The 20,840-nt window shown below is 40.4% G+C and overlaps 1 protein-coding gene and 1 non-coding gene across 2 annotated transcripts in view; both read left to right on the forward strand.

Moving 5' to 3' along the window:
* The window catches only part of LOC124162118 (neurogenic protein mastermind-like), a 592,489-nt gene that overhangs the window by 204,733 nt on the left and 366,916 nt on the right, over positions 1-20,840 (forward strand). The gene's annotated exons all lie outside the window — the stretch shown is intronic.
* On the forward strand, positions 16,765-16,835 carry Trnag-gcc. The gene has a single exon. It is a non-coding gene; the product is annotated as a tRNA-Gly (tRNA).

Below are 20,840 nucleotides of genomic sequence, written 5' to 3' on the forward strand. Positions count from 1 at the left end.
AATCTGCGCACTCCCCAGGATTCAAGTGTCGCCATCTCTCGTACAACGTCGAAACCAACTTCGCGATTTCCTGATGCGGCGCCGAGCGCCTTTTTCCCGCGCCCGATACGATGTTGTTGGAGGAGAACGCAGGACTCCCCTATTTTGCATGCTTCTACACGTTCCATTCTCATCCAGTTAATACAGGTTTACGATTTTCGATGTATTCAAGGAAAAGTATACAGATAGAACCCTAATTTTTTATTTTTTTCCAAATTTTATATCTTATGTAAGAGGCAGCTTTTAGATGAGATCCTGAGGAGACGGAAGGTACGGATGGACAGAGTACTTAGCGGGAAGGGGATGCTGAAAACAGTGTTAGAGGGTAGAATGTTAGGTACCTAAACGAGGGAGAGGAAGGAAGAGAGTAGCATTTTTGGATAAAATAAGGTGAGTATTGTGAATTGAAGAGGGAATTGCTTGATCGAAGGGGATGCTCCCATAATGCTTACTAAGTACTCCATAGACACCTACCATATTCGGTAGAATACTGTAATAATAACATCCTGTGTAAGGCTCTATTACGAATGACGGGTGTTTTCGGGAAGCGTTGCGGAATATTGAATCGGTGAAATCTGGACACGGTCATGTATAGATTGTCGTATGCAAGCATTGGGTGTGTGGTGCTCCTATGGGTTCTGATAGAAGGAACTTGGTTTAATTCCGGTGTTAAGCCTTTCGGACACCCTAGAAAAATTTCTTTACGTCCGAGGTGGCACAGGGAAGAAACTCTCACCATAGCTGTGCGATGTCACACGCCTGTGGCTTAGTCTGGCGTGAGTTCTATCCTCACCAATCTCATCATACCGTTAGTTTGTGATGCAAAGGTTAGGATTAGTAGCGTATCTTGGCTCCGTAATGTTACTTATTTCTTTAGAGTTTCCCGCTCTCGGTAAAACGGGAAATAAGCGATGTATCGCTCCCCGCATATTATTCTTTCTGTTATTTTGGCTTCGCCACCACCACGGGATTTTAATTAGTGTTGGTTTGAGATAACATAGTAGCTTTTCTGCAATCTAATATGTAAACATAAATCTAAAAGCTTTTCTAAATCATTCCGGGAAACAGAATATATGCTGACTTCCCGAAAACCTAAAGCACCAAGTCTCCAAAACTGCCCTCATCAATTCCCACGCCTCAATTAAGGCCTGAAAATTATGCCGTGGTAAAAATGGGGGTAGTAAATTGTTATAAACTAAAAAAAATGGAGAGGCAATCAGTAGAAAGTCTTCCGACTGGGAATTTGAGGATACAAAACGACAATTCAATTACTGAATGTGTGCGCGTAAACATTTGCTTTTCTGTTTCCATCAACCATATCTGTTAGTTTCCTCTTCAGTGAACATTTTAGATATTTTCATCTCCCATGGTTTAGTTGTCTAGAGGAAAATATTCGCATTATATGCTTTTAACTCATTGCCGACGAGTCACGAGTTAAAGCGTGTTCTCTACATTCTGCCTTTATATGCCACTCGTAATGATGCATAGTAACTGCGTCTAAGCAATGAGCGTATCAGTAGACAATGAATAAAACTCGATTGCCCATGTACTTTCGTTAATTATTGAGTTTTTGAGTAATTAAATTAACTATAGCTGCAATAAACCTGCAAATTTATTATACGGCAATAAACCAAGCGTAATTGGATGCATACCCCGTCAGGGGTAAGTTCGGGAATAAACATCTGGTTTTTAATGTACTAAGATATTATTCACTTTTTGACGCGCTTCATGTGTTCCTATCATTTTTCTAAACCCATTTTTATCCATTCATATTGCTGCATTCGTAGGATTGGTGTACTGCAGCCCTCTATTTTCTTCCAATTCAGAGACTACCTCTCGTGGTAGTTCCTTTAGCTCCTAGATATTCTTCTTCCTTGCGTCCTTCTTTACCCGCCGTAGGTTCTTTATCTCTTGGTTTTCCTCGTGGGATGTTTCATTCAATGTATTCCATCATATTGCACACGTAATCATTGTTTATTATGACATGGCTTATCCACCGGGTCCTTGTCTCGCATATGAATGGCATCACCTTCTTTCCCTTCACTGTCGGGCATTTGTTTCACGATTTAAAACTAAATACTCGGGTGAAATAAAATTCAATGTTTGTGCGAATGAGTTATTCTTTGCCGACTCAAACCCGGTTTCGCTTTATAAATCCTTATGGTTGTGCTAGCTTTCATTTTTTTTCCGTCAGCACGGTAGACCATAGTGTATCTCTCGCCCATGTTATGGCTAAATTCCGAAACTAATGGGTTTTTTTGCCTCCGACATGCAGCGCTGGACTAAAAGAAAAAAAATAATAATTTTCCTCCCCAGCCAGGTGTGAAGCTCCTTTCAGCGCTGTTTTTGTTTGCAAACAACGTTCGTTCTGTCTATGTATTAATCCTTATGGTAGTGGTACAATCTAATATGGTGTGTAAGGCGACATGATTGCGTATGAATTCTTCTTTTACCGACTCCTCTCTCCTGCTGTATGTACTAATTCGTAGCCTCAACACCCTTGAAGTAAGTGCCATAACATTTTTTATTGCCTTATAGCGAGGTTGCGAGATTTCAATCACCCTCATATACCTAGCCTACACCTTTCACCCCTTTTTAATTTCCCTCTCCTCTTTCAAAGCAGTCCCTCGCAACATTTTGTTTATTATGATCCTCCGAATTCCCCTCCCCATACTTCCCGAGCTATATAACATTCTATTCCTTTGGTAAGGGGCGTGAACCTTCATGCTGGCTTCACACGTCGAAACAATTGTCCAGGGATTAGAGGAGGCATTTATTATAGTTTGTGTATGTTCATTATGTTTGGTTGTATGTTCGGTTTGCTTGAAGTTCGGCATGACTATCCTTTGTAAATGATAAAAAAGGATATAATGCTGCCCACTTACTTTTATTTCAAAGCTCTATTACACCTATTTCAATTGGCTTGCAGTCATTATCAGTCACTCATTTATGATTGCAAGCATATCGAAACACGTGCATTAGAGCTGTGAAATAAATTAAGTGTGCATCACGATATCTTTATATATATAATTTGATATGCTAGTCCACGATATCTCTCCAGAAAGAGTTGACTATTACTATTCTTGTTTTCACATCTGAAGGTCTCCAATCTCAGTTTTCATTTTTCCTTTTATATCAACATATAGCTTAACTCCATCATATAAAAAAATATCCCGTGTATTTTTTCTGGAATTCTTATGGTAAAAATGTTTCTCTATTTGAATATTCTCGTCACCGTCCACTCTCCATCATTCAATGCTTTATCTCGTTATCATCTTTTTTAAGACTTCCTTTTCCAGCGAATTATGTTCTTTTGATCGACATTCCATTCTGTCATAGAACGTTCTATATTTGTTCCCCCAAATCTAGGCGACAGCTATATTTTGTCGAACGGATAAGTATGGGAATTTGTTTTTCCTCCGCACAATAGAGGACTTTAATAAATGCTAGGCGTAATTTTGCCAGAGCATTTCCTTTTTATGTGTAACGGCTGGTGTTCTAACATCCCTTGCACCACGCATATTGAGACGGCTTGCGGGGTAGTATGTAGACGTTGATGTAGTTAAAAATCTTAATCTCGTTATCATCTTAAAAAATATGATAACGAGATAAAGCATTGAATGATGGAGAGTGGACGGTGACGAGAATATTCAACGTCATGTAGATATTCATGGTAATGCAACTATTGAATAAATTTTCTTATTTTGAAATAGCCATTTTTCCCTATTGCAGTTTTCACCTTAAAATCCTTATCCACGGCCTCTATTTTCATCCATGATCCTCCCCAGTGACATTATCGCTGCTCCGATCACAAAGCAATACCATCTCCTCTTTCATAAATTGACCCTAGATACCTTTCGGAAACGGGTCTAGTGTCTCATGATTTCATTCTGCTGTTTGCGAGTGTCTATTGTATTCCAGTCGTGGTAGTTTGGTGTGCCTCATTTGATTAATCGACCTTTCTGCTAATCCGTCGGTTTTGTGCCTCAAAAGCCTGCTCCAGGAATTGGTGTGATGGATTTTATGACCTCGCTCTCGTGGCACGGGCGGGATAACGCATCAGCCATCGCCGACGATTCGAGGAAATGCAAACTTCAGCCTCCGTGCGGAGGAGAGCGGACAACGGGGAAAATAACGGTGCAAACAATGGAGGTTTCCATTAATTCACACAGGGTGCGAAAATCGGTGAATGCTCTTCATGGCGACTGCAATGGAATGCCTTGGCTCTTCAATTCCCAGGTCGGGGTGTAATGGTTTGCATTTACCGTCACGTCGCTAGTTTACTGTCATCGCATTGAACAACTAGATTTTGCGGTCTAGTAGAATCTGTTGAGCGCAAATTTTACTCGTTAATATTTCATTAACCACCCAAGGAAAACGTGTCATGGAACCTTAACGTAACCTATAGAATGATTTGATAATCTACATAGCGGAAATTTAGGCTTTGTGATGGATTTATTTTTAAATAATATTACCCCAATCTGAAAGTACCGCTACCGTGCAATAACAGTAGAGCTATGGTGAGCACATTTTTTAAAATAATAATAGTTTCGTGTATATTCATCAACTGAATATAGGACATGATTAAAACACAAATGGTAATTTCCACAATATTAATTTTACACTTAACGACCGACCATGGTTTCGACACTTTGTGTCATTTTCAAGTTAATCCAACAAAAACTCTCTCGGTGTATATACCCAGGCCAAGGTAGGAGGTGGGGGCATATGGAATTGGAGTGAGGGGAGTGGGATTGGATTACCTTGAAAATGACACAAATTTTCGAAACCATGGTCGGTCGTTAGGTGTTAAATTAAATAGTGTGGAAATTACCATTTGTGTTTTAACCATGGATATAGCATTATTCCACAAAATTAAGCCTGAAACGATTGAATATTGGACTATACAGTCTGTTCTTTCAATTCATTTGATGGACACGCACATGCATCCATACCCTGGATGTGAGGAAATCCACCCTGGTGGGAATAGAACCCGCGATTCCGGCTTTATAATATTTTATTTCTTTGATAAGGAGCGTGAACCTTCATGATGGCTTATGGGTCAATAGGCGAGGATTTCACCCCGCTGCCACCGAGGCCAGTAATATTTTCGGTGACTGTAAACTAATATAGCAATTTTTAACATCGTTCCTAAGGATATAAAACTATTTTTAAATGGGCTTAAAATTTAAAAGGGCATCTTCAAGGGTTTATTTTCTTTAATCCTTTGTTTATTAACAGTAATACCCTCTAATTCCCTGCTTCGTAATTGTGGTTCGCCTAGCCGTAGAAACTGGGATGATAGTGTCAGGGGTTCCGTGAGCTGAAGTTATTTGCTAGAGGTTCATCACAGTTATCGGCATCTCTCTTCCCTTTGTATACTCTCCATCTACATCCCTGCCTCTGCTCCTGGTTAGCTCCTCTGGTAGTTTCCACGTTACTTTTCCGCTTACCTTCGATATCCTCCTTCATAAATGCTTCTCACACGCCTCCACAATATTATGACCCTCATTCGTCGGTGTTCATGTTTCAATTTCGTACGGCGCTACGCTCCAAATCAGACTTTCCCCTAGCCTTTAATGTGCATCCTCAGTTACTATCTCGGTAGGCAAAGGCAGATATTTTCAACAGGAGAGATTTTACGAGAGGATCCTATTTCGAGAGTTAAAGAAGAGGCTGGCGAAGAGTCCGATAAGGAGCGTGACTTTAAATGGTAAGAAACGTAAACGCTTATAAGATCATAAGTGAAAGGGAGTATTAGGCACCTCGTCTTGGAATACAGTTCAAAATTTCAGCTATAAATAAAACAGTAAAAAAAATATCATTGATTATTACTCACCGTAAGAGTTGGGACCGCTGACGATTAGTTTTACAGTATAGTGAATGGTCTCGGGCACTGAAGTTCAGAAAAACCTGTTGAAGTATGCCACTCCGTAGCTCGTAAAGCACCGCATTTTTACTTACCAATTACTTAGTTGCTTATGATTATTCTCTCTTTCCTCTTAAGGACTTACGTTAAGACTTATTTATGATAAAATCATGTACCATTCACGTTGTGGAAATGAGTACAATTGTACGTACAAAGTGGTGGCAATAAAAAATTTTCAATCGTTGTCTATGTAAATCTGCCTCTACAAGTAGTTTACCTGTATTAGTGATCTGTTATCTATCGGCGGTTGTTTGTATTGGGATGAGTGAAAATAATCTCCACTCTTTGACTCACCTGTAGAGCATGTGAAATTTTCGCCTGAAAAGTGATGGGAAGTTTCCTCCCCTCTATTGTCTGTAGTTTTTTCATTGGACTTTCGACGCTTTTGAAAAGTGATGAGTGTTTATTGAAAACTTGAGGGGATTAATTTTTTTGTGCTCGCTAAGCCTACTTTTTTGTTCGCAGATATGGTGTTCGATGCCATGAGCAGTGAATGCAATGCATGCAGAGCATGAATCCTTAGAGTGCTCATTGAGCACTCTAAGGATTAATCTTGTTGCTTTTTTAAGTATTCAGTTACACGGTATCCAATATCTTCTACCACGGAAATGAAAAGTCTGTTGTTGCGAGATCGTAGTGGTAGGAGTCCAGTACAAGTTTAATGTACAAAGGTCGAGTTTTTTATTTTTGTCTTTTTAAGTGGTTGTTTTAACATTCGTGCTGAAAATTTAGTGGGTGTTCTTTCTAATAGGTAGGTATATATCTGAAAGTGCGTGGGTGCTACAAACAATTTTCACTCATGATTGTTATTACGCTTCTACTTTACTAATCACGAAATAGCTCCGAGGTGAGTCCGTTCATCGATCACCGTCATTATTTGATGTTCTGATTGTCATGGCATTTTTAAGTTTCAAGTAATGATTTAAATAGTCTAATCTTTTTGTGTTGACACGAGTTCTTATAGTTGAAGAAATCATCTCCAGCAGTATCTTATCATCTTCTGTGTGCTCGATTCTGGGACTTCCTATATGGTGCTTTCTAGGATTTAACGTTTATGAGAAAATAAGTCTTGCGTTTAAAAGTGTTCAATGGAGGGGTGAGAGCTAGTTTAAATAGAAAGATCGTCATTTGCCTGTATAGTGTAGCGTAAATCACTGTTTCGAGGTGTGAGTTTGCCCATCCATGAAAATATCGCGAAGTATTATACCCATAATTTGCTTTAGGACTCATAATTCTTTTAAATATGTTTTAGCATAAGGTTTGGATGGAGCGAGAATTTTACGGGAAGGGGATCCTACTGTTAGAGTGAAGAATGTGGCGGGCAAGGAGTAGGAGGAAGAATAGGATTTTTAGATAGAATGTAAGCGTATTGGCCGTATTGGGAATTGTGGAGCTAGGCTCTATGTTGCATAGGGAGGTGGTCCAGGGTGATTCGTTTATAATAGCCCATGTTATCCTGCCTTCAGCTGGTGGAGTACCTATAATCATAGCAATCCCTGGAAATAAAACTTGAGCGCTTCTGCTCTGCGATTTCCGACCCTCCGCTTGCACGGCTTTCTTCTCGGAATTGTCTCTGCTGTTCGACTTTGGCGCCTATTCCGAGTAGGCGTCGCTTGAGTGAAGTGGGTGGGAGGGAGGAAGGAGGGGGAGTCTTCAAACCCGCAGCGCATGGAGCGCATCAAGATTTGCTTGAGGACGACTGAGCTTTCGCAAACGGTCACTGGAGGCCAGCACTGCACGTCGCCTTCCTTTATTCGTCTTCCCCAACTCGTATGCCGTGTTATCTCCTCTCGTTTCTGCCTCCATTCGGATCAGCTCCTTACCGCACATTGGTGCATTTTTACATATCTGACTAGGCTATGGCAGATGGCTAGGTTCTAACAACACGTATCTCAAATTTGGCCGGTTTGAGACAGGTATCTTAAACAAAGTGTAATAACATTTAAAATAACAAAATACAAGCAAATAACAACTCTTTGTTTGTCAATGAATGCTTCTTGATCAGTTTTATGAACTTTTGGTTTTTAATTTCAGTGTACAATCAAAAATATTAATCGTTTTTTTGCTCTACCTAAAAGTTGCTATTTTTTAGATACGTGTTGTTAGAAATTAGCCATCGATATTTCTTTTTCAAAGAACTATTTAGGATCCTAAGTTTTCCGGGATTCTGGTTTACTTCAGCTTTCGGAGTCGATATCTCAAAAGAATAAAACTATTTGTGCCCTTCATTAAATATATTTTTTCGGTAACAATGGAAGCGATTGATTTAAAAGGTTGTAAATATGAATAAACTATGGAAACAACTGCGGAAGGAAAAAAAGTTACTGATTCATTCAACCATTAATTATGTGAATCGAGCTCTCAAACGTAACGGAAATGTTACCAACATTACATTGGTTGGGTTGATTACAACAAGGTCTGTAGAGTGTAAAAGTCAAGTGAAAATGCATCTCTTTTCGCTCTCCAAATAGCCATTCGGTGAATAGATGAATATTGTGTTCCCTTAAAGGCACTTGGCATGAAGTTTCTGGAATACTTCGTACAGAAGGACCCGCAAAACTATATTCCCTGCTCATCAGTTGCTCATGTGGACAAGTCTTTATTATCGTATTTGTCTTCGATCTTGTAGGATATCCCAGGACTCTGTGTACAATTTTGATGGTTACTTAATTTGTTTCCTTTGCAATGAATTTCATAAGTCATCTGGCATGACTTAAATTTATTCGTTGTCCTCGATGTAAAATTCTTCTCGTATAAGCTAACATTTTATTTTCCAGATCCTTTCCGAAGTGACATAATAGAAAAATATGGATTGAGATCGAAAATATTGTGCTTTTTAAATTAGAGTTAAAAATGTAATAGTATCGTTTGCCTTTTTTCCATGATATAGGATTAATCAGAGGAGCTTCAAGTTAAGCAGCCGCGAAAGGAATCGATCCTCATTTTAAAGTAATTACTGCCTTTGGTTAAAAAACTAATTCTTACTGCTAAGAAAATCGAGTAACAATCTTCTATTTGTAGTGAAAGACGTATTTTCTATCTCTTGACTTTCCGATAGGAGCGTGTCGCCAGTTTGTGTGAACAATACTCAGGCATCGTTCCTGTTGGTAATTTTCCACATTGAAAGGTCTTTTAAAGGAGTATGGGTGGAGTGATCCTCTTCCATTATCCTCTCCACTTTGTACGTGGCTAGGCAGGCGTGTAAAGCAGGTAGTAGCGGGGTGTGTTAATTAACCACCGGTATAGACCAGTGTCTCGCCGCGTAAACTTTACGGGGCGTGTTAACACGTCCCGGGGCTGAGGGTCTAACACCGACTAAGAACTATATTTGCATTTGGTATGTACAATCTTACAACAAACACCATGGGGCGGCAAACATACGCGGGAGAGAGGTTTAAGTGAGTTTTTGGTCTTTTCCCCTTCCCTTTCTCTTGACTATACCTACCCCACCATTTCTCTATCGCTTCCTGAAGCGTATTTCTCCCGCAACGCAGATCTCATCCCCGTTGTTCAACTTCGGAAGTAACCTGGCATAGTGTTTGATGTAGGTCGAACGACTGCCCTCGGGATTCATTGATTGAATATTCCTGCGGTGTTATCAACTTTACGGAAATTAATTATTGGTGTCATAGAGCTTCCTTAACTACAGCAATAGATGATTTTTCGTCTTAAATTGTGTATTAATTGAAGCTCGTTGACTTTCCGAGGTCCTATTTTAACAATTTTCTGTGCGGAGTAAAAAAGGAAGCATATGGCATGATGGGTGAGTGGAGTTGGCTGCTGGATAAGAGATAATGAGGTGGTATGGAAGAGCGAGTACTGAGTTGCAAAGGAAAGCTACAAAGCGTTGTAAAAGGAATAGTGTAAGCGGAAAGAAGAGAACAGGGTCTTAGAATGAAGAGTAACAGGCAGAATCATGTTATATAATATGTGAACAGAAGAAAGTTATACAATATGGGTATGGACACAGGTGGGGTGTTTTGAATAACTGGAATTTGATTCCGATGTGATCTTTCACCCTAGTTTTTGCATGTACACCTTTGACTCTCTTAGCAATGGTTTGAAGGTTCAAGCCGTTTTCAATTTGCATTGATATTTAGCCGCATATTCCATTTGAGAAAGTCCCACGAACGTTGGTGTTCGTACCCGCTAGCATTTATTCTCTAGTTGTATTTCTTTCGTCACCAGATGGCATCTGATAGCATAATTGATTCATGATTTCTTTTCATTTGTATTCGTGTGTGTCTCCAAGTAATGGGCCAATTTATGGCCAATAGCTGGAATTCTATAATTGCGCTGGGCCAAATATTATAAAAGTTTTTTTTTTAGAATATAGCTCATGTTTTTCTAACCTTTGCCATGCACCACTCATGCATGCTGAAGAATTATTGAAGGAGATTAGGTCTGCAGTTCTTAGAAGAAAGAGAGATTATTTTTGGTTTTCCCTCTGGAATGTATTGAATCTGGTTTACCACCACTAATACCTGAGGCATTCCCCTAATAGTCTTTCCACCGACCACAAAAATATTGTTCCCCACAGTCAAGTATGAATAGAGATGACTGCTTTTTAATTTTTTGGCGCAGAAAATTTCATGTTCAAATTCAAAAACGAGTGTGGTTTCACTGAGTTCAGAGTGAAATATTAAGTGCAAGGAATTGTCGCTTTTAAGGCCCTTCATCATTCGGTAATCGTTTGGTATAACTTCTTGTCATATCACCAGTGCGTTTGTTCCTCAATCGAGTTTCTCATTACTTGCATTTAGCGGGATAAATGGATTAATGATTGAGTACATTACTGGGTAGGTACTTATTTTTTTATTATAAAAGCATACCTTTGAATATGATGAAAAGTACAATGCTAAGCATTTTAAAATCTCCATCAACCATCGATAATATGATTTTATTTATAAACCTTCTCTCCTTTCTTTTTCTGATTGCTGTATCATTCGTCCCGGTATTGCCATTTGAACATGCGTTGTTCTCTGCCCGATCCATCCCCGTCTTGATATTCTTCACATACTGTTTCTATTTCATTAGTCTTACATTTTTTGAGATTATATTTAGAGCTAATAGAATTATATGCTGGGGAGTTCTAACATGGTATTCTCGGTGTCGATCTATAATATATCTATTCTCGATTGCTCAAGTTATCTAAGCCTAGCGTGCAGCCTCCGAGTCTCTAGTAGTTCACAGCCTAATTCGTTTAACATCTGTGTAACCCCCTTTGGCGGCTATTGAGGCGGCTTGCTGTGTGTTAGGTTGACATTGTGAATCAGATTCGATCGCTTGTCCAATGTTATGGTTATTGCTTCCGTTGAGGTTTTTTTACTCTAGCTTTTAACTTCACCCTTTTCCGATAGTCCGAATCTGATATGGAGGCATTGTGTTTCTAGTCTCTAGTATTGTCTCCTTAACGACGATGGCTTCTCAACACCCTTTCTCTCATTTTCTCTTCTTAACTTCGAAATGGATTCTCACCTACTCACTCTCTTTTCGTAAAGCTAAGCCCTTGCATTTTAATAAGCGGAACCTTATCACTATGGGGAACGTCGGAGTGCAGGGCATGGTGGGTGGGGAGAGAGAGCTTCTACTAGTAGATGAGACACGGAGGAAACAGAGAGTTTGGATGGGGCTTGACAAGTACTTAGCGTGGAGGGGATGTTGCAAACAGTGTTAGAGGGTAGAATGTTGGGTAAACGAGGCTTAGGAAAGAAGCGAATATGATTTTAGATAGAATGAAAGGGAGTAGATCTTATTGTGAATTGAAGAAGGGATCTTGAAAGAAGGGGAGGATCCCAAAATGCTTCTTTAGTACTTCGTGGAAAACTACCTTAATCGGTGGAATGCTTAGCTTACTATCGCGTTGGATATCTCCTCTCCGACTCTGCTATACACGGTCTAGAAGGCTGCAATTCTGAACCTCTCCTCAGTAAAGTGACCTCCGTACACCTGCCTGCGAGCGTTTTTTGTCCATTTTTCTTCGTGAGGAGCGAAGCCACGTGCAAAGAGGTGTTGACCGCGGTCGCGGCACACGCTGTGAGCCAAAGATAGAAGAAACGTGTTACAGACATTGAAACGCATGAACATGAGGAACTTTAGAGTTATATTCCTGCAGTTTGTACGGACGAAGGGTGCTCTCGCGAGCTTATAACTCTTTTAAGTTTATTTTAACGCACCTTAAGTACATTTTTTTATAGTATGTATTGGCCTAAACAATTAGCCTTAATTTTGAGTGAACAAGTTGGACGGTCCAGTCATCCAAGTTTAGCAGTATTTATTTCATGGCTTTTTTCGTAAAATTTCGCTGATCTACTCAGTTTCTCCAAAAACTTGCGTCATGTATCTGCCGAAATGTATTTTATTTTTACGCTGATGCTTAGCTATATACTTGTTTCCACAACCTTCTTTTGTTGTGTTTTGTTAGGTTGCAATATCTCCAGTGATAGTATTGAAGTGTTCAGGCGTAATAAAGGGGATGGTACCCACAATAGAAAGACTTCAGCACCTTTCCACTTTTTTATTTTTATAACAGGCCACTAGTTGCAGCTCACAGAGCCACCTTCAAGTGCAAGACACTTGAACATGAGCACTGATATATAATCACAGATAGTAGGTGCGGGGAATAGCCGGGAGAAGCAGTAAAAGTGAGTGGTGTATTGGCTTAATTAATGTCCCTGGGAAGGAGGACTACACTAGGAAGGAGGAGAAAGGGCGGGAGAATGAATATTTTCGGAACTCTGTTGAAAAATGTTCTTAAGAAAGGGTAAACGGATTTTTTTACAAGGTTTAGCTCTGGGAGAAGGAATAGGGCATAAGTGTGCGGAATTATCGATGAGCTAAGGAGGAGACAGAAGGTATGGATGGAGCGAGTACTTGGCGGGGAGGAGAGATATAAGAGGGAAGTCCATGAAGGGAGGGGGGACTCCGGGAATGCATCTCAAGTACTCCATGGAGACATATCGGTAGAAAAGGAATTGCTAAAGAAATAGTACTTTCCACGGCCTGAATTTTCGAGCTAGAGGTAGTCTGGAGCGATGAAGAAAGTGTGGATTATGAGAGGGAAAAACCGAGGGGCTAAGAGGAGACAAAAGAGGCGAAAGGACGCAGTGAACGTAGGGCGAGAGATCGGGGCTGTTTACGCGAGGGGTGAGCGGCTTGTAGTGAGATAAAGAGCAAAGATATGGGATGGGCCTGGGGAAGGAGGGGTCTTTTTTTGAGAGCGGAATATTAAATAATATGTAGTTGTCATTTCCGTGAAAAGTAGTGTAATTGTCTTCTGAGGTGTCACTTTTAGCATCGTCTCGGGTATGCTGCTCCATCTTTCGGGAAATTTACCTTGGCAGTCCGTTTTTATCAATTATTTGTTGTATCGCATTTTCTTTTTTAAAATCACTTTTTAATGTTAATTTTAAGTCCTGTAGGAATCTCGTCATCTTCTTTAAATCCTCCTCACCTCATATTATGTTGCCTCCTGCCAGGATGTATTATTATTCTATTGTCATGCGTAGTAAAGTTTTCGGGTTGACCTCCGCGTCGATTCATCTTCATGACGACAGCTTCGGTGGCGTTGCAGCTGGCGTCTTCAGGTTCGAAGTGTTTGGTGCAGTTTTTTGCCCGTCTACATATTCTGTTGTCATTTTCGCGCAATAATGAACTAGGACTACAGCAGAAAAATATCCCAGAACTTCTGCGCCCCCTGCGCCATTAACCTCTTGGATATTATTTGTAATTTGGAGTGAATAACTCGTCAATTGCCTCACGCGAAGAATTAATCATTTTGCTATCGATTGCGGCTCTGGTTTGGGCGTGATCAGAGAGGAGATCCTCGGCGTGATGTAGCTAATCAGACCCTCCGATGCCTTTCGAATAATTTAGCAACCCCTTGAAATCTAGCATTCCCCGAATGTAATAAATTCCTCGTTATGCATTGGACGTTGTAATTCTTGGTGCATTAAATTGACAGTATGCATTCTATTTTTACCCATTCTTCGAATCGCATCGCAAATCTATGTAGGATGTTTTCATCGCCATCTTGGGCCTTACTTTTAACTGAATTTCGAAGTTGAAGTGGATCTTTTGCCATAGATGCGATTCGAAATGCTGAATGAATAGCAAAGAGGGTGAAAGAAAAAGTTGTTTATTCCGAATTACTGTCACACTATCCCCGTAATATATTTGTCATAGTCACTCAAATAACATTCACTGCCTAATCTAGCTCTGTCTTCCCTGTGCCCCAAGTTCAAACCGTCTTGAAATGTTAGCCGCATACAAATTCTATTCAATGTCTCAAAAACCATCTATTATAGTCTTAGTCACTAGAAGGTGAGTCATTGACAAATTGCGGTAGTAATATCATTTCAACGCATACTGCGAAACATTGGGTTATGAGTCAATTTTGTTGTTGACTTTCATGTGTGTTATCGACTTTTATTCTAATAGAAAGGAAAATTTTCGCTAACATTATCTCGATTGGATTTTTACCGGAATTACCTACCGAATAATTTCTAAATTACAGATAGTTTAATTTTTTTAAATTAAGGTTCTTTATACATCACGTTTAAACTTTATTATTCATGGGGTATTCGCTTACATTGGTGAATCAATCTTTGAATACATGTTACAAGTCAGTTCAGTGAAATGCGGGAATGGGTTTTTCTTGCCCCATTTTTCATACTCTCCTCTTCTGACGGCACACCTGTGTAGTTAGCTCCGTTTTGTTGCGTGAGTGAGCGCCGCACACCTCGCCCGAGGCGCCACTGCATCTGCCGCCAAACGATTCGCATCCCAGGTGGCGATTTCTCTCTAAAGTTCCCACACTCTCCGCGCTTGTAGCTGGTGGCGCCAGAGCAGCGCTGAATGCCGCGCGTCGGGGGGGGGGGGGGTGTCTCCAGGGCGGCCTGGAAGGATAGGAACGCTTGATAGACAAAAATTAAGCTGTTTTCCTGTTTAATATTTAATTTAATGGAATATTATCGCCTCAATATAGCTTCATCATATTGCATATGCTGCTGCAAAAAAACAATAACCTGGTAATTTTGTATATATACCAAATATGCGGTCTATAGTAAGTTAATCCTTAACAATTGTGGTTTCTCTTAGTATTTTGTGTTGAAATGTGCTTGCTGGTTTAGTTATTTCGTGTTTAAATTCCCACAATATTTTCCAAATATTTACTAAACAGCAATAGCACGTTGTCAGAGGTTACACACCTAGAAACTAATAATCATTGTATGGAACTATTTCATCAATAGATGATAAATAAATAATAATAATATTAAAGGCAACAAATAACAAATGATAAATTACAAACTATTAATAACATTTAATAATTTTAGCAATTGCTTTTCCAACCTTTTTGCGCGTAATACATAATGACGTTTTGCAAATCAGCTAGTTCGGTCAAATTGGTGAATTGTTCTGTAGCAGCAGTATGTGGTTTATGTTTAACGTGATGGATTTTGTGGGTGCTCCTTCACGGCGGATGGAGTATTTCCCTCGATTTTGGTCTGTCTAGTTAGTTCCAGATGTTCGAATCTGAAAAATTAGTGGTGAGTGTTATTACCTCGACCATGCTTTGGGCTTTGGGTAAATATCGTGGGCTCACGGAGATAACTATATTTGCGAGGAATCCTATCATAAACTCCTGACAACATTTTTAGCGAGTGTTTTAGTTATTACAAGATTTAGAATCCTATATTGTTTTCCTCTATTTCATTGCATTGACTTTTTTATTGCTAGATCATTTAGCATTATTTGAGGTTATGCTAAGTTAGCTCCTACGAATTAGAGATCTGGAGTGCGGCGATAAATTTTCCTGGCTGTACGTGGAAATAGAAGAATTATTTATAATACAATACTCAGAACTGGTTTTTCTCGTGAATATACATTAAAAAATAGATTTGTCCTTGGAGATTGAGTTGGACCTGGAATTGCAATTTAAAGAAAGATATTTGGTATTATTGAGCGCTATTTTTATTGTAAAGAATTAATAATGACATTATTCTTTACGATGAATATTTACCGTTTCATGCCATGCAATTTAATGGAGATATGGTGAATCATAATTGTCAGTCATTAATGTTCAGTGGTAAAATTGACCTCGTGGAGAACTGCTATGGTGGGTGAGATTAAACCAGAACCCAAGTGGATCGATCAAGGCAAATGTTTGTCTTCTCAGAGTAACTTTAGCCGAGGAAGATTTGCTCTCACGAGTTGGAAATGTTGGAAGTTGATTCATTATGGAGATAGCATTAATTATGTACTTGCAGTGCCCATTCTGGGGGAGAAATTGGGCATGTAGACGTGAAAGGCTTGCTTATGAAGTAGTATGGAGGGTATTTTTCCGCTAATTTCCCCGTTGGTGGGCCTTCTGCATAGCCAATTTTGTACGTCCTCTCCGTGATTAGAACGAGTGACCCCAGTCACTTTCGTAGAAATATTTTCCAGGAGTCTTTATTCCCAGATAAATTAGTTTTGCGAGTTTAATCGCTAGGTATCATGTGGAAATTGTGCTAGCACCGTCAAATATCTTCATTCTCTATATTTTGAATTTTGAGATGCATTACCATCGATCCCATTATCCGCTGAAATTTTAAGTTAAACATTTGTTCGGTTTTAAATGAAAACGACCGTCTTCCGATACTGTCTATCTTTTTGATAATGACTGTTGTGTCGTTTGCGTGTATAACGGAAAGGGATATAGCGGTATAATGCCTAGTAGAATGGCTAATGGTGATGTATAATCGTGTGTGTAATTTTATCAGTGTTGTCGCCTCATCGCCGTTCGTAAAGGAGGAGCATCGGTGGTTCAGTGGTAGAATGCTCGCCTGCCACGCGGGCGGCCCGGGTTCGATTCCCGGCCGATGCAACTTTTTTTACCGGTTTCGATGGCGGATGGGTCGACTCCTAGCCTGCTAATTTACGGGTCGCGGTTTCGAATCCCACCTGGTTGGATATCCTTTCAATCAGGATATGGATGAATGTGCGTGTCCGTCAACTTAATTGTAAGAAAAGACGTCCTACAATTCTTTCGATAAATGAAGACGAAATTATAATTGTTTTTAATTTTGGTATAACTATAGGCCACATCTTGAGACATGATGGCCTGATGAAGACAATCGTCGAAGGACAGGTGGAAGGCAAGAATGGAAAAGGAAGACCTCGAACAAAATATATGGAACAAGTAAAGAGAGATGTGAAAGAGAAGAAATACGTAGGAGTGAAAAGATTAGCTGATAGGAGAACTGAGTGGAGAGCTGCGTCAAACCAATCCTAGGATTGTTGACCAGTGATGATGATGAATCGCGTTATTGGTATTTCTTATTTATTTTCATTTAATTTTAAGTCATCGGCGATCTTGAAATTTTCACGACTAGAGTGTGAATAATTGATATCATGCATCGAATGATCTTTGGGAAATCCTTTTAAATACGCGTGAAGACAACGCATTGCTTTTTGGTGTTCGTAGTATGGATAATAATTTTCCATCCATCACAGTTGATTTGTATAATTAGTTGTTTCAGGCGTGACTTTATGGAATCTACTTATTACAATGATAAGTAATGAAAACTTTGTAATTCCACGTAAATCTTTAATGTACGACCTAGGTTTCGACGTGGCACGTCATCGTCTGGTGCACGCCGCGTGGCAGACGAGCATTCTACCACTGGACCACTGATGCTTCATACTAAGACGCGGCGATGAGGCGAGACCACTGATAAAATTACACACACGTCTGATATGTTGATTTGTATTGGCTCGTGACGGCCGATGCTGACTTCGTTTGGTTGATAATTCTTTGCATAAGTTTGTTATTGTAGTCTCAGACAGTGGTGCGACTATGGGGGGGATGAGGGGATAGATTCTCCCCCCCCCCTCCAAAGCCTCAGAGAAATAATTTTTTTAAACTATTGTGTAGTTTTGATATATAATAACTGCATCTGCTTAAAGTTAAATTTTAAGCGCCAAAATTGTATAAATTATATTCCAGGCATGCCATTTTTCAAATATTTTTTCAGACCTCCCCGTGCCAGGGGGGGTCGCCCCCTGAGGCTACCCCGACCCCCCAAATCATATTCCTAGTTCCACTGATCTCAGAAACGCCAAAAGGCATTTTGTTGTCATGGAGGCTGGCTCTCCAAAACGTTACTAACACTCGTGGCTCAAGTGATATTCGACCCGGTAACATGTAGATTTACAATAGATTCGTACCCTCGTGGCGTTATCGTCCACCCTTAATCTGATTCGATTCGCCCTTGTAAATACTGAAAACGGTGTGATTATACAATGAATATTCCCTCTGTCGGAGGGGCCGTTAAGTCGTGTATCCTCATGGCACCCTCAGTGAATATCAGGTCGTCGCCGGGTTTCTCTCCCTTCACTTATGGTACAAATGACCTTAAATATCTGCTGCTTCCCACAAATACCAATAGGAACTATTTCATGTCCTTTTCCTCTCAACTGCCTTAAGGTCGTTGTTAAACTGGGAAATGTCTGCGAATCCGAATATAGCCATGGAAACCCTTGCAAAGGTGGAACCGGTTTAATACTTTTTAATACATTTGCCACAAATTCACTTCTTTCTTAGCACTTATTTACACGTGTACTCTTTACAAAAATTTTAAATTTTTCTCCCCGTATAATTCTTTATATAAGGAACGTAATATAGATAACGGTGCTGGCCAATGAAATGGAAGGGCTCGTAACCGCGTGACGTATAGCAGAGTATACTTCGCTGTTAACCTACAGGGATTAGGATCCATTTTGCTGCCCAGGAACGCAATGATGCGTTTTTAATTTTGGAATTCTATGTAGAAATGTCGGGTGTCCGCAACAGTTACGGAAACTAGGAATCCGGTGTTTGTTACAGCTCTTACGCAGTCTCTTTCTATTCCCCCTTCATCCAATTTCTTTCTAGTTTTATTCGTTGGTGCTGTATTCATTCTTGTAGCAACGCCTACTTTTTCTACCAATTAACATGTGTGCGTTTGGAGGAGGGAGGACTCCGTACGTATCAGGTGCAATTGAGACGATGCAGAGATTTTTTATTTTGGAGAAAGAAGGAGTTGTGTTAGTGGGAAATGTAAGAATCCTGGATGTTTGCCGGCTTCATCTTTACCTCCAGTTTCATTTGTGGGTGTGTCCCTCTGTGTCTCATGAATTATTCACCCCCGAGGCAAATTGGATGGGAAAGCTGTGTGTGGTTCGCATATAGACCACCCTCAGGATCCACTCTAAGCCCTAGAAGCTGGAGATACCCAATGCATTCCCCAAAAACAGTAACGCCGTTGCCACGGAGTAGCCAGAGCTTAACGCCCACCTCAGATCCAGGAAGAGTAGTTTGGATTTTACTGGAATATTGAAATAAATAAAATGTGGAAGTGGAGTCAGACGATGATGATGAGTAGAATTGGTAATTCATCTTTTGCGTTAACTATACCAAACCGATAGACTATCTCAAGTAACCAATGTCGCAAGTCGAAGAGGACTCGATTTCATATTTCTCGCTCGTAAATAGGGTTTTCGGATAGAATGAAAAGGCGTAACTGTGAAAAATGAGGAATTTCAATGAGGGAGTGGGGACAAGGCGTAATGCGCAGCAAAATGTTCCAACTACATGTAGCTTGACGGATAGAATACCTTTTAATAATGATAGATTTACCTGAAAACATTTGCTTCAACCAGGGGTTATTGCTCGTGAAAAATGTTTGTGTTAGTGGCCAAGTCGACTTGATTTTCCTATGAAAATTTTGTTACTGATCTATTTCAATGCTTTTTTGTCTTTAAAAATTATTCTGCCATCAAAAATAGGATGACTTATGAGTTAATTTAGTATTCAGAATGAGTTTGAGGTGTCAGGGTATTATGACCTTTCTTCCTGAAAAGTGCGCTTCACACATTACGGACTGAAAATCGGGAACTAAACGCTTCATAGGCATGTCTTTCGTAGCCCATTTTGTAAGTGGGGCTTATATGTAGGCTGGTTTCTCGGTGGGGCCTTAGAGGCTCATTAATTAATCCGTAAGAGTTTAACAAACTGTATGGAGCCGAAAGTTTGGAAGCGAGAACTTATCTCGCTTTGAGCCCAATGGAGCGTGGTATTCTGCATCACCGTGCTGTTGAGGTTTCGACCATCGGATCTCTTCTCCATATTATCCTGCCACCCGTGCCAGGGTTCGCAAGTTGCCTATGCAATCAATCAACGGCTGCGACAGTCGGCCGCCACCGGTATCCTCGCTAATCACGATCTGCCGTTGACAGGAACCTCGCACTCTGATTGGCCCCAGTGAGTGGCGGGCGTGCACTAATTCCGGCTCAGGCGTGAATTTAGTCGCTGCAGCTTCCATCTGATCGCTAAGCGTTGTACCTCCCACGTCGTGGTGCCTCGAAAATTTAATTGAAAGGTTTTATAAGAGTCGAAAGTACTTATGGAGATAGAATAAATACTCATTAGAATGGGAAAGTACTCTTTATTTTACCGGTTAAGGTAGAATCACATTATGCATTTGAAGAATCACTTCGCCCTATCCCACATCGAACTTCCCTCTTTCATTCTCTGCAGACCTATTAACTTTCATTGTATCCATAAACCCTATTGTAATCCCTATTGTAGTGTAAGTGGGCCCTTTCCGCTCCTATAGCGGTAAGGAGTTTTACCCCGTCCCTTCCCTTCCAACCCTTTCCCTACCCCAGAGGCGTCGTCGGGCTCCTTATCGCGGCGGCGCCTCTTTCCTTGTTCCTTACCATCCAACCCCCTCCCCGGGTGATCGGGCGAATCAGCGCGATTGCTGGGTCCCGGCCGCGGTGCGTTGTATCCTCGCACGGCTCCCCTGAGCCCTCATTCTCTCATTCTCTGTAATCCTTTCCAGCTTAA

This window comes from Ischnura elegans, chromosome 7 (genome assembly GCF_921293095.1).
Source record: "Ischnura elegans chromosome 7, ioIscEleg1.1, whole genome shotgun sequence".
In the NCBI taxonomy this organism is placed as follows: Eukaryota; Metazoa; Arthropoda; class Insecta; order Odonata; family Coenagrionidae; genus Ischnura; species Ischnura elegans.